The following is an 11,049-nucleotide window of genomic DNA, read 5'->3' on the forward strand; positions in this document are numbered from 1 at the left end:
GCCACAGAAGCATGTTGAGCCTCCCAAGATATGAGATATGAGAGGGAAACCTTGGATGCTCAAATACATTTCCCCAAGTCAAGCATTGCTGTGGTTCTGACTCCACATGTACTTTTCTGTTTTATACAACTACAGGTTCCACAGTTACTCTGAAACTAAAACAGCCAAGGAGGCGTATAATTCCTCCTCACCCTAAAAATGAAATCAGTAATGAACTACGGAAACCCAGTTTATAACCATGGGTCTTACCTTTGTGACATCTGCTTTACTTTCATCTTCAGTTTGCATAAAATGACACAAAAAGTTAGAAGCTGGTTAGAATCAACTGGCACAAGTTGGATTTTAAGGAAAGCAAAGAGCAGAAACTCAGTGTGCTCTTAAAACAGAGCCTATTGCTATAAATGTTATCAGCACCTGACTCTAGAGAGAAGCCTTTGTTTCACAGTACTAGAGGTACATCCAGATAAAACAGAACCTCATAGAGCATTGATGCTGCCTCATGCAGACAGCAGAGCAGACCTATACCTAACGTTGTTCAATGACTGTTCTCACCAGGCTATTGCAAAGCAGGCTGCGTGCAGATAGTGCACATCCAGCATTCCTTTCTCTGCACAGAACATATCAATATCTATGGAGACACAGTGGCTCTCCAGCCCAGCCTGGGTACATCCACCAGATTGAAGGTCAACATTTAATAATTTCAACGAAACACAATAGCATCAGCATTTAGACCATGCAGCTACTAAGTCTTCTATGCAGAGATAAGAAAAAGTTTTTAAATCAGAGAATAACAAATTACATACATGAGCCCTCTTACGGACATTGCTTTGTGGATAATTACCCCTGCAAGCAAAACAGAATAGAATAATTATTTCATAGTAAGCATGTAAATACAACATGCCCCATTCTGCTGTCACCTAAATACAATATATTGTGGCCACAACGCAACAGACTTTGCACCAGAGAAGTCATCTTGAATTCAGCGTAGGAGTGTCTACAGAAATCGCCAAGGCCAAGTCCTGTAACAGATATGCACCCTGACAAAAAATGCTTCTTCCAGAATGGGACCCTCCCTTCTCTTACAGTTTTCCAAATTGGATTCACCCCATGTAAACAGCGCAGTGTGTTACTGTACTGTCATTTGTAAAGCAAGCAGTAACTGTGGAAGTCAGAGAAAAAAGTAGGAAGTTGAAATATGCATAAAATGATAAAATTCCATGCCTGTACAAGTGACACTGGTATGAATTGCTAAATATCCCTCTCAGCTGCTCGCCATTTGGATATGAATACAGCTGGATTGGGTTAACAGGTATGAAATAGAGAAGTCTTTTGCAACAAGCCATTGTTTCTGAGCAGGGTTTTGGAACTATAATATCCTTTCATTAGATACCGCCACATGAGAGCCAGCACGTACCTACCTACACACACTAGACAGCCCTCAGGGTCTGCGACCCTTACTCAGCGGGTGGATGTGACTCCTAAACTCCTTCACACTCACATGCAATCGCTGAAACAGGGCTTCAGCAGGACTAATGTGAATGAATCCTGCAGGTACCAGTGCTCTGCCCTACTTTCCATCTCCTGCAAGTACCAATTTCTATACTCCTTGAATTGCCAGGATGGCATACCAGATACATCAGCCCACCTGACTCATTACTCACACGCTGCAGAGGCAGCAAAGGTTTCAAGGTTTCATCTTCATCATGAACCAATGTAGGTGGCCAAAGCTGAGGTCTCAGTTTGGCAGCAGCTATTTGCCTTGCATTAGGCAGGATATATATTTTCAGGTGAATGAGCCCAGTAAACAAAATGTGGATGTTCCACATGATCACAGTTGTACAGATCCAGGGCTTTGGTTTACACCCTTGTCACAGGACTGGTCAGCTGTGAAATGGGTATTTGGAACCTGGCTGCAATTTTGCTCGAGGACAGAGGGTCAAGGTGACACCACTATACAGCCAGAGGCTTACCTGACTTGAAAGTTTATCACCACAAATTCTTCTCCAGCACATATGATACTAAACTGGAAAGAAAACAAAAACATTTTTATTAATTTGATTTCTCAATACTTTATCTAGGCATGCTTATAAATTTAGAATTGTCATCAAAATTCTAAATCCCGATGAAAATGGCTAAAAATTTTTGCAAAATGTCAACACTTTTCCCTTCCTTCAGAATTTAGTTTTATCCTGTCAAAAATGCGTTGGATAACATGATTCTGAAACACCACAATATTGTTACATGGATACTCATTTCTATGTTGCCCCATCAGTTTGCATTCTGTACCAGCTGTCTTCATCATCTGATACTTGCTAGAAATACATGAGAATGAGAAAAGCAAGCTACTCACCCAGTTTTCAAGAAGCTTCCTTGTATCACAGTAATCAGGAGCTCTCTCAGCTTTGTAGAAAACAGAAAAGTTCATGTTAATGTTAAAGAAGCTGACTGTAAGAAGAGAACGTAAGTGAGATGCATCCTGTAGTTTGCACAGAAGGTGCCAGCACCCATCCCCATCTCCTCACCCCTCCGTTGAACCACAGTTGTGTTTCCTATTCCCACTGGCACCGAGGCTCTTTGGGAAATCCCAGACTCCAAGGGTCCAAGTCTAGATTACTGCTGCATTGCTAGAAATTTTATAAAAGAGCCTAAGGGCCCAAACACATGGTCAAGTTATCACAGCTTAACAAACGAGTTGTGGTTCATCCTTGTGGGTGCAATAACTTGGCTTTTACTGCCTGCTAAGCATGCACAGGAAGAGATAGGAGGATCTGCTGACATACAACACCTTGCTAAGCAGCAATAGCTTAAACAAGTGACTGAGTCTTAAATTGTCACGTGTATGGTGTCAGTCAGTGTCAGTGATGATCGTGTCAGTATTTCAAATGGCCTCGTTTAGCACTTCCATGCAATGGTACCGTTGGTACTACTGGTCGGCGGTAATGGGGGCAGCGTAGGAGCCCTTGTTGACAGTGCTTCACTCGAGCCTGCTGAAAAGAACATTAAAAGGCCTAAGTATCCACAGTGGCAAAAGTGTAAGGAAGAGCGTAGCCCAGGTGAGAGAGGGGTATGAGTCCTCCAGCAAATGTCACCGTAACAAAGAGCTGCTGGTGTTCTACAGACCTCTGCAGGGTGAAGGTGAAGGAGGAAAATACACCTGGACGTGGTTTGGTTTTTTTTCTCCAGACATAACTACAGCAAAGCAAGGGAGAAAACAGGATTTGCAGAGTTTAGATCACAAGGCAGACCAGAGTTCAGGCAACATTATCTTTTTTCATTGCTTGTGTTGAAAAGCAGTTATCTCTCTGTTCCCTTCTTGCTCATGTAACCTGTGCCAGCCTTCAGGAAAAGGCATTTGTCAAACACTAATGGGTTAACGTGCAGGAGTGCATGTGAGATGAACATTGATATTCATGGTCTCTGGTTTAATGATAACCTGGCATAAGGATTCCCATTATAAATGCTGGCCATCCTGCCTGTTGTTTTCAAAGTAAAGAATTCTGAAAATTCGTTCGTAGCTAATTTTCCTTGAAGTGAATCACCTTGTCAAACCAGATACTGTTTTTGCGTTTCACGTGCAATCTGCCACATCACCAGGCAGACAGGGACAAAACAGGTGATGTTTGTCACATGTACTACAGAAAATTGCTGGGAACCGAATCACCATATAACATTACAGGCCTTGGTGATGAAAGAAAAGCAGGATCACAACATTTTGCTCTAGAGGTACCATTTCCTTGCTATGCTGGTAATTTGTGCTTTTTTTCTTCACTCACATGACTGTCAGAGACTTGACATTCTAGCTCTGACTAAGAGAAATAAACTTAACATATGAATACAAAGCCAAATGCCTATGAATAAGGAATGTGGTCGGAAATAAGTAGGATAAGACCATGCTTCATAAAACATTGTTTTCTCTACTGCAGTTCAAGCTACATGTAGTTCATGCTTAAAATATAACAGCCCACCTCTGACCCATTCAAATCAATGGCAATACATGCATGGACAACAACAGAAATGGGCTGTTACCTACTTGAAGCCTCCTATTTTTATCCTGAATAGCTTCAAATGATTTTGTGAAGTTAAAAGGACAGCTGAAGACAAAATGCCCTTCTGAATAAGCATGCTACAGTGGACAAGCTTCTACTTCCTAAAAAAACAAGCAATTTTACCCTCTGCATCAAGCCACAGGCTGTGCACTCAGCACAAAGTCAAACCGGAGCAATTTCTGAGTTCCAACTTCATGAACAAGAGGACAACAAAGCTATTGGAAGTCCAGCTCCGAGTTGTCTCTCCAAGGTTGGCTCTTGCAACTAAGCTCAGACCCTTCAGTCTTCAGCTCATACCTTCAGCCTCCAAATGCTCCTCAGAGGTGTCAGTCTGTGTTTTGGTGTCATCTCATGATCTAGGAAACAGCAGTTTCAGCCCCTGTAGTGTCATCAGCAGAGGTGGCACACTCAGAGCTGGCAGAGAGCTGAGCCAGGAGGCTCCTCCACACCTGGAGGCAGTGGGACGGGGAGCAGGAAAGATGCACAGGCTGTTCCAAAGATCAAAATGTCCAGCAACCTGCTTTTGCAGAGCAGTGCTCTTTGAGCACAGTCCCTGCTGCTCCCAGGGTGTACAGAAAGCTGTAAAAATAGCAAGCCTGCTTTTCCCATGATGCTTGATGGATCTTAGATTTTCATTTGGACATCTCTTTGCTCAGGCCTTTTGCTTCTGAGATAGTACTAAACTTTTGGAAAAAAGAGGACTAATTTACTCTGCTTGACTCTTCCACCAAAACGCTCCAAGTCCAGGAGCAAGCTGCCACATTGCCATTTCAAATCCACTGCCTGCAGGAGGTCAGAAACATGACCTGACATAATGGGTATTTGCTGATTCTTTATTTGGAAAAGATCCGCAGGCTTAGATCATCTAGCTGCAAGACAGACCTAGATATTCAATACACCAACCTCCTAGCAATAGCCACTGAACCTGTTTGACATACATAATAATATGCAGAAAACAAGAAACCAAAAGTATCTACTAAATTAAAAGCAAAACTGTAGAGACAATGGAAAACAAGTCCTCTAAAGAAAACAGAAGGACCTGAAACTAAGGGGATATGCTTCTTCCACCAGCACCCATGCATGCCAAGCCCTGCCTGTCCTCACAACACATACTACTGTGAGAACACAAAGAGCAAAACCCAGAGAACCTGACCCCAGTGCTGCAGAGAGGCAAATATTCCAGTATTCCCAGTGGCTTTAACCCCACAGGTTAAACTTCTGGTGGGAACTTGTATGTCTTCCTGTGCTGTGAAGCTGCAGAGGTGGGTGCTGTGAGCCCCAGTGTGATGCTACAAATAATTAGTCTCTGGTTTCAAGCTGATAGAAAATGAGTGTCTTGTTATAAGCTTTTTTTAAGAACTGCCATCATAGAGGAAGTGTGATGAGAATGCAGAGGGGCCAACGCTGTGCAGACATGCCCTATCACTGGAATAAAGTACTTTTTCTTTCCTTACAGAAATACAGACATGATATTAGGCTATGAGTTATCAAGCCATAAACCAAACTGTACACCTAGGGTTTAACTTGTCCTCGTGACTGTTACAGTGCTGCTGATCCTCTCCACATAGGAGGAATCTGCATATAGCTGGGTTATTACAGGCTCTATTCTGTTCCTGTTGTTTTCACTGTAATATTTCAGAAACCATTGCCTCAGGGGTGATGTATGATATCACCCAGTGTCAGCCAGGATGAATCAGAAAAATCTGCTAGGGAAAAAAAAGTAACAGAGAAATGGCCAAACAAAACCCAAACCCATTCTAATCCGGAATGTAACTCACAATGCCGTTTTCATTGCCTGACAAATGAAGCATAATTACAACTTCACCCATTCTAATTTATTTCTTTCTCTTTTTCATTATCACCTGAAGAAAAAAAAAATCTGTTTATTCTCACATGTCAAGGATCATTACCAGCAGGCAGGTGTGGGACTAGCCACCTGCACCCTGTAACTTCATTTGCTTTAATTAACATGCATGTAATTCCATTCACGAAATGAAGGCTAAGGCGTGATGACAGATGAGATCTGAAGCTAGAAAAATACTGTACCACTGCCATTTTTAAAGTCCCAGTCATGTATTTTGATTTGATAACTTAATAAATGGTTTATTTGGCATCCTGTAAATATGTATGGTTTCCAATAGAAGAGCGGCAAAATTCAGACCAACCAATAAGAAAACTGTAATAAATATATTTCTATATTATTAGCTCTCATTTTCAGATATTGTATATTCATCCCTCAGATTATTTAAAATTAAGAAGAAAATCAGAAATCAGTGTGTGGGTGAGGTAGGGGGAGGAAGAGATGAAGACTGTGAGTCAGTGAGAGGATGAGACACACACACTTTCGCTTCTACGCTTTTAGCAAAGGCCCAGCCGAACTGGCAAAGTAAAAGATCATCTTCAAGAACTCTAGGAAAAAAGCAAAGGCAGAACAATAACTTTACTCTGGCTATCAAAGCCAGTGCAATTGCTGTGATAATTGTACCACTTATAAAAAGTCAACGCACCTTCTTAAGGCTGCTTCCTGCTACATTCGTATGAGAAGTTTCACTCACTTTGCCTAAATAAGCCCTGGCTTTCCAAAAGTAATGTAGGATTTCCAAAACAAAGCAGGTTGCCCAACTTCCCAGTACAGTTGCATAAACTGTTTACTGTCAAGGTGAACCAAGCAATGCACAGCTCTATAAAAAACATATAAACATGAGAAGCAAACCTTGCAGCTAGTAATTGTTATAGGGCATAAGTAACAATTTAAGTCATGACATTAGCATTGACACGGCACTTCCCCATGGCATTTCATTACATAGCAACATTTCAGCACAACTATTTCTCATAGGCATGCTGAAGTAGACTCAATATGTATGACCCCATATGGACAATCCATACGAACTACAGCCAAGTGCAGCTTCCCCTATCTGACAGGCAGGACATAAATCTCAGTATGTATTTACACCACTCGCTGTTATCCCTACCTAGTGTATCGTCAGGATGTCTCAGTATGTCTGTGCAATAGCTAGGTCATGAGTTTCACTTAAAGTAAGGAGTAGATTTATAGTGGAAGCAAAGATTTTCCCAAGATCTGACACACAACAGATTCTCAAACATGATTAGATTTTATGGACACCTCCATAACTAGGGCTTCATAACAGTCGTCTTAGTTATTGCTCTTGGGAAAACATCAGATTCCAGCAACCCTTCTCCCAGTGTGGAACACAATGTGGATCCAGCGGTTCATGGCACCATAGACAAAAGCAGCCTCGGTGCCTGTTGTGTAATTCATCACTTGTGAGATACGCTGCTGTTTGTCCTTGCTGATAACCTTTGAATATCTGGGCCAACATTTTCAGACTGAATGTCCAATTCAGGTTGCAGTGGAGGATCCTAACTAGAGGAAATCACCTGGTTTGAATGCTTTGAAAATTGAAAATTGAAAGCCTCTCTCTAATATGCTTTGTCTCACTAAAAAGCTGCTCAAATTCATCCAGGTTATTGTTTTTGAAAAATCAAAGTCCAGAAATGCTGAATGGAGGCTTTGATTTTAGGTGCTAAACTTCTCATCAGCAAACATGACTAAGCTTCTCACAACTCCTTGCCAAGCCAAGCGCACACCTTTCCCACAGAGCGAATGGGCCCAAGGGCAAAGGTGTTAATTGGAAAAGGGAAACTGAGCCTTCCTCCCTCCTCTTCAGATCATGTACCCCCCACCCCCAGTCAGGGACACAAGTGGGGAAGAGGCAGCGCAGCAAGAGGACTGCCTGGATAAAGGCAGTGGGGCAGGGAGCCAAGAGACAGATGGGAATGTTGCAATTTACAGCAATTGTTATTAATGCCTGTGTTCTTTGGTGCAGAGCGAGGGGGTGTGCACTGAGGGAGGTGGGGGAAATCCCTCTGCGCACAGGTTTCAGCAGCAGTCAGTGATTTCCTGGTGTTTCCTGGCTATTAGACAATTCCTGTTGTCCTGAGCAGTGGAGGGTTCCTAACTCTGTGTGTGCCCCAGGAAGAGAAAATATTGGAGACACTCACCACAACGCAGGTGATGGTCCACAACGGGAAGGATGCTGCTGAAATTCCAGTACTCTTCCTTCCAGCTGACAGTATTGCCCATGGCACAGTCAAGGAGCTCTTCCTGAGTCATCACACAGTCCAACACCTGGAAGAGGTACAAGCTGCCAATGAAGCTGTTGCTTACCCGCACAATAAAGCCATCTTTTCTTTTGTGCAGATGACCCAGCACCAGGCTACCGTTGGGTTTCAGGCACTCAGCACTGCCAATGGAGACCACCCACACCACCAACAAAGAGAAGATTCTTTTAATTCCGCAAAGGAAAAGTTGAAGTCCTGAAGACATGCCAAATAGGAATCAGTACAGAATTCAGGTCTAGGGTCTACCTGATCCGGTACCAGCATGGGTGTCCAGTGCAAAGGTCTTGGTTCAGCACACTCTGGATAAAGAGCTGTTTGCAGGTTTGGCTCCCAGGTAACATATCACACCCCCAGCCTTCAGTTTTTAGGCCAAGGTTTCTGCTAAAAATAAAAATCATAAGGATTGTCCTTTTCTCAGGCTCGGGAGAATTTGTTTGGTCACCTTTTTTCTTCATTACTTTAAATGATCTCTTTTCAACCTACTCAAAAAGTTTTGCTGACAGAGGCAACCTCCCTGACTAATACTAACCGCAGACCTACACAGGCAGTGAGTAACTTGCCTACGTGTGGCCCCAGCTCTGACCGCTGAGTAGCAGAGTAGTAACTCAGCCAGCCTCGCTCCCTGGAGCAGTTTGGCAGTGGCACCAGCAAGCTGTGGAGGGTCTTTCGCTCTGCTTATCTGGGTTTTGCACTCCACGTTAAGCATCTGTTGTATACCTGGACAGGAGGCAGCCCGGTGCAATGCTAAGACACATATCCCCATTCTGGCTCCTGGATTTGCCATGGTCTCTTACTCAGCGAGTCCCACTGCAGTCACTGACAGCCACGACAAAATCCTTTCCCCAGGCATGAATCTTTGTGAACATGCACAAAGCCTCAGAGCAGCACCGGTCCACAGCCAACACGTTTAGACAGCAGCACGCAGTCACCGAAGGTGGGAGCTGATCTTTCCACCAGCTCCATCTGCCACCAACACAGCGTTTCTGTAGGGGGTGAGGTGGCCCCATGTGCACCATCAGAGTGGTAGTTAGTCAGACTCAAACTGTAACCCAGGCCCCTCCTGTACAGGTGATCTGCATCTCTAACCTGCCATTACGCTCACATGTTTACATGTGTTTCACTAGTTCAGGATATATTTCTTCTAGATAAGAACTGCCATTCCGCTGAGTCTTTTATAAGCGTATCTAGGGGCTGTTGTTACAGCATTCTCCTCAAATAAATTCACATTTTTCCAAACCTGATTGCCAGCCATGCAAATCAGGTATTATGAGTCCCCCAAGTCTAACCTGACCAAAAAATCTCCGGTGACTATTTGCACTTCTAATAAAGGCTATACACGTCATGGACTGCAAAAGCAGCTGGCACTTCTCCCCATCTGCTTCCCATGCTACAAACTGGAGGCAAGTAGGAAATTGTCCATCCACAGAGTCTAATTATCTGTAGGTGATCAGAAATGGTGCATTGCTGTCCTAGCGCAACCTGGTGCACTCGAAGCATAAAGAGAACATTTCTATGACACAAAACCACACTCTGCTATCTTTCATGTCTGCCTCAGCTCTAAAATCACCTCCACTGAACACCTCAGTGTGTTGTGGAGCATGCGCCCACATCCTGGTCAAGCTTCCACCACTGCAACTCTGCTAAGATGGTGGTTTGTACCCAAGATAATTATTTCCCCTTGAGTGGGAGTACATAGGACTCAGAACAGCAGTGTGTAACATCCATTCAGTGGCGGCCCCTGGGTGGGATGGGAGTTTAGCACCTCTCCACTAATATGCCAGCCTCTGCCTTAGTAGGAGCAAGCTCTTGCACATGAAATCACATGGCCAGTGCTGGGACTGCAGGAGAATATCCGTGGTGGAGCTTTAGGGGATGTAGAGAGGTAGGTGTAGCTACAGCTCAAGCAGTGAGCAATTCATTATAGCACAAGAAAATGCAACAGCCATCTTCAGCTCTACTTTCCAGCAGCTGCAGGGCCCAAAAGGGTAAGAAGCCAGTTTCCATGGGTTTCTCCAAGAGGTGGGAAAACCTGTGGAATGTATGACTGGCAGAACTGGCACCCATTCCACAAGTGACCAGAGCACCATTGCACCCAGCAGACACATGCTGAGAAATCACCCTCAGGGATGAGGCCTTCCAGTGTCTTATAGCAGACAGATTAGGAGCCTCTGGACAAAGCTGAGAGAAAGTGGGTAAATTTGGCAAGACCTAGACATTAATTCAATCTTTTTATTATGGAGGCTTTACTTGGAAAAAGCTCATTTTTTCCTTTACTGCACTGTGTGCTGGAAGTGACCCCAGTGCTACAGGGTGCACTTTAGAAGCATGAATTATCTCTGTGCCCTGCATTGTTCTTGAGAAGAAGTCAAAGAAAGAAAGACAAAACCCAACATAGAACTAATTATTGTCTTGCTGGGATTTACGGTGGAGTGAAAGGGTGTTGAGTATGTTCATGAAGCACAGCTTACTGTCTTTGACTCAGTGCCTGAATTATTACTGGGGAATTTGGTTCTGCAAGTAGCTTCGTGCTTTTCCAGAACACCACGAAGTGAGTAAATGCACAGCTCTTCTTTTCCAGTGACCAAAGTAAAACTAGAAAAAAACATATAGAAATGCAGGAAGATACCCAGGAAGGAAACAAGTGAATGATGATAAAACCAAGAGGCTTTTCACCTCCAAACATGGACAACAGCTGTACAGCAACCCAAACCTGCCATTTTGCTCCTTGCCATATTTTCTTGTTTGTACCAACTCATCTGCAGCCCAGACTGAACCAGCATCCCAGGAGAGGGCATGCATCATGCCCAGACCTGTAGGTCTGCAGGTCAGCATATGCTTAGGGATAGACAAGGACCCCAGT

Source organism: Phalacrocorax carbo, chromosome 11 (genome assembly GCF_963921805.1).
Source record: "Phalacrocorax carbo chromosome 11, bPhaCar2.1, whole genome shotgun sequence".
Classification (NCBI taxonomy): Eukaryota; Metazoa; Chordata; class Aves; order Suliformes; family Phalacrocoracidae; genus Phalacrocorax; species Phalacrocorax carbo.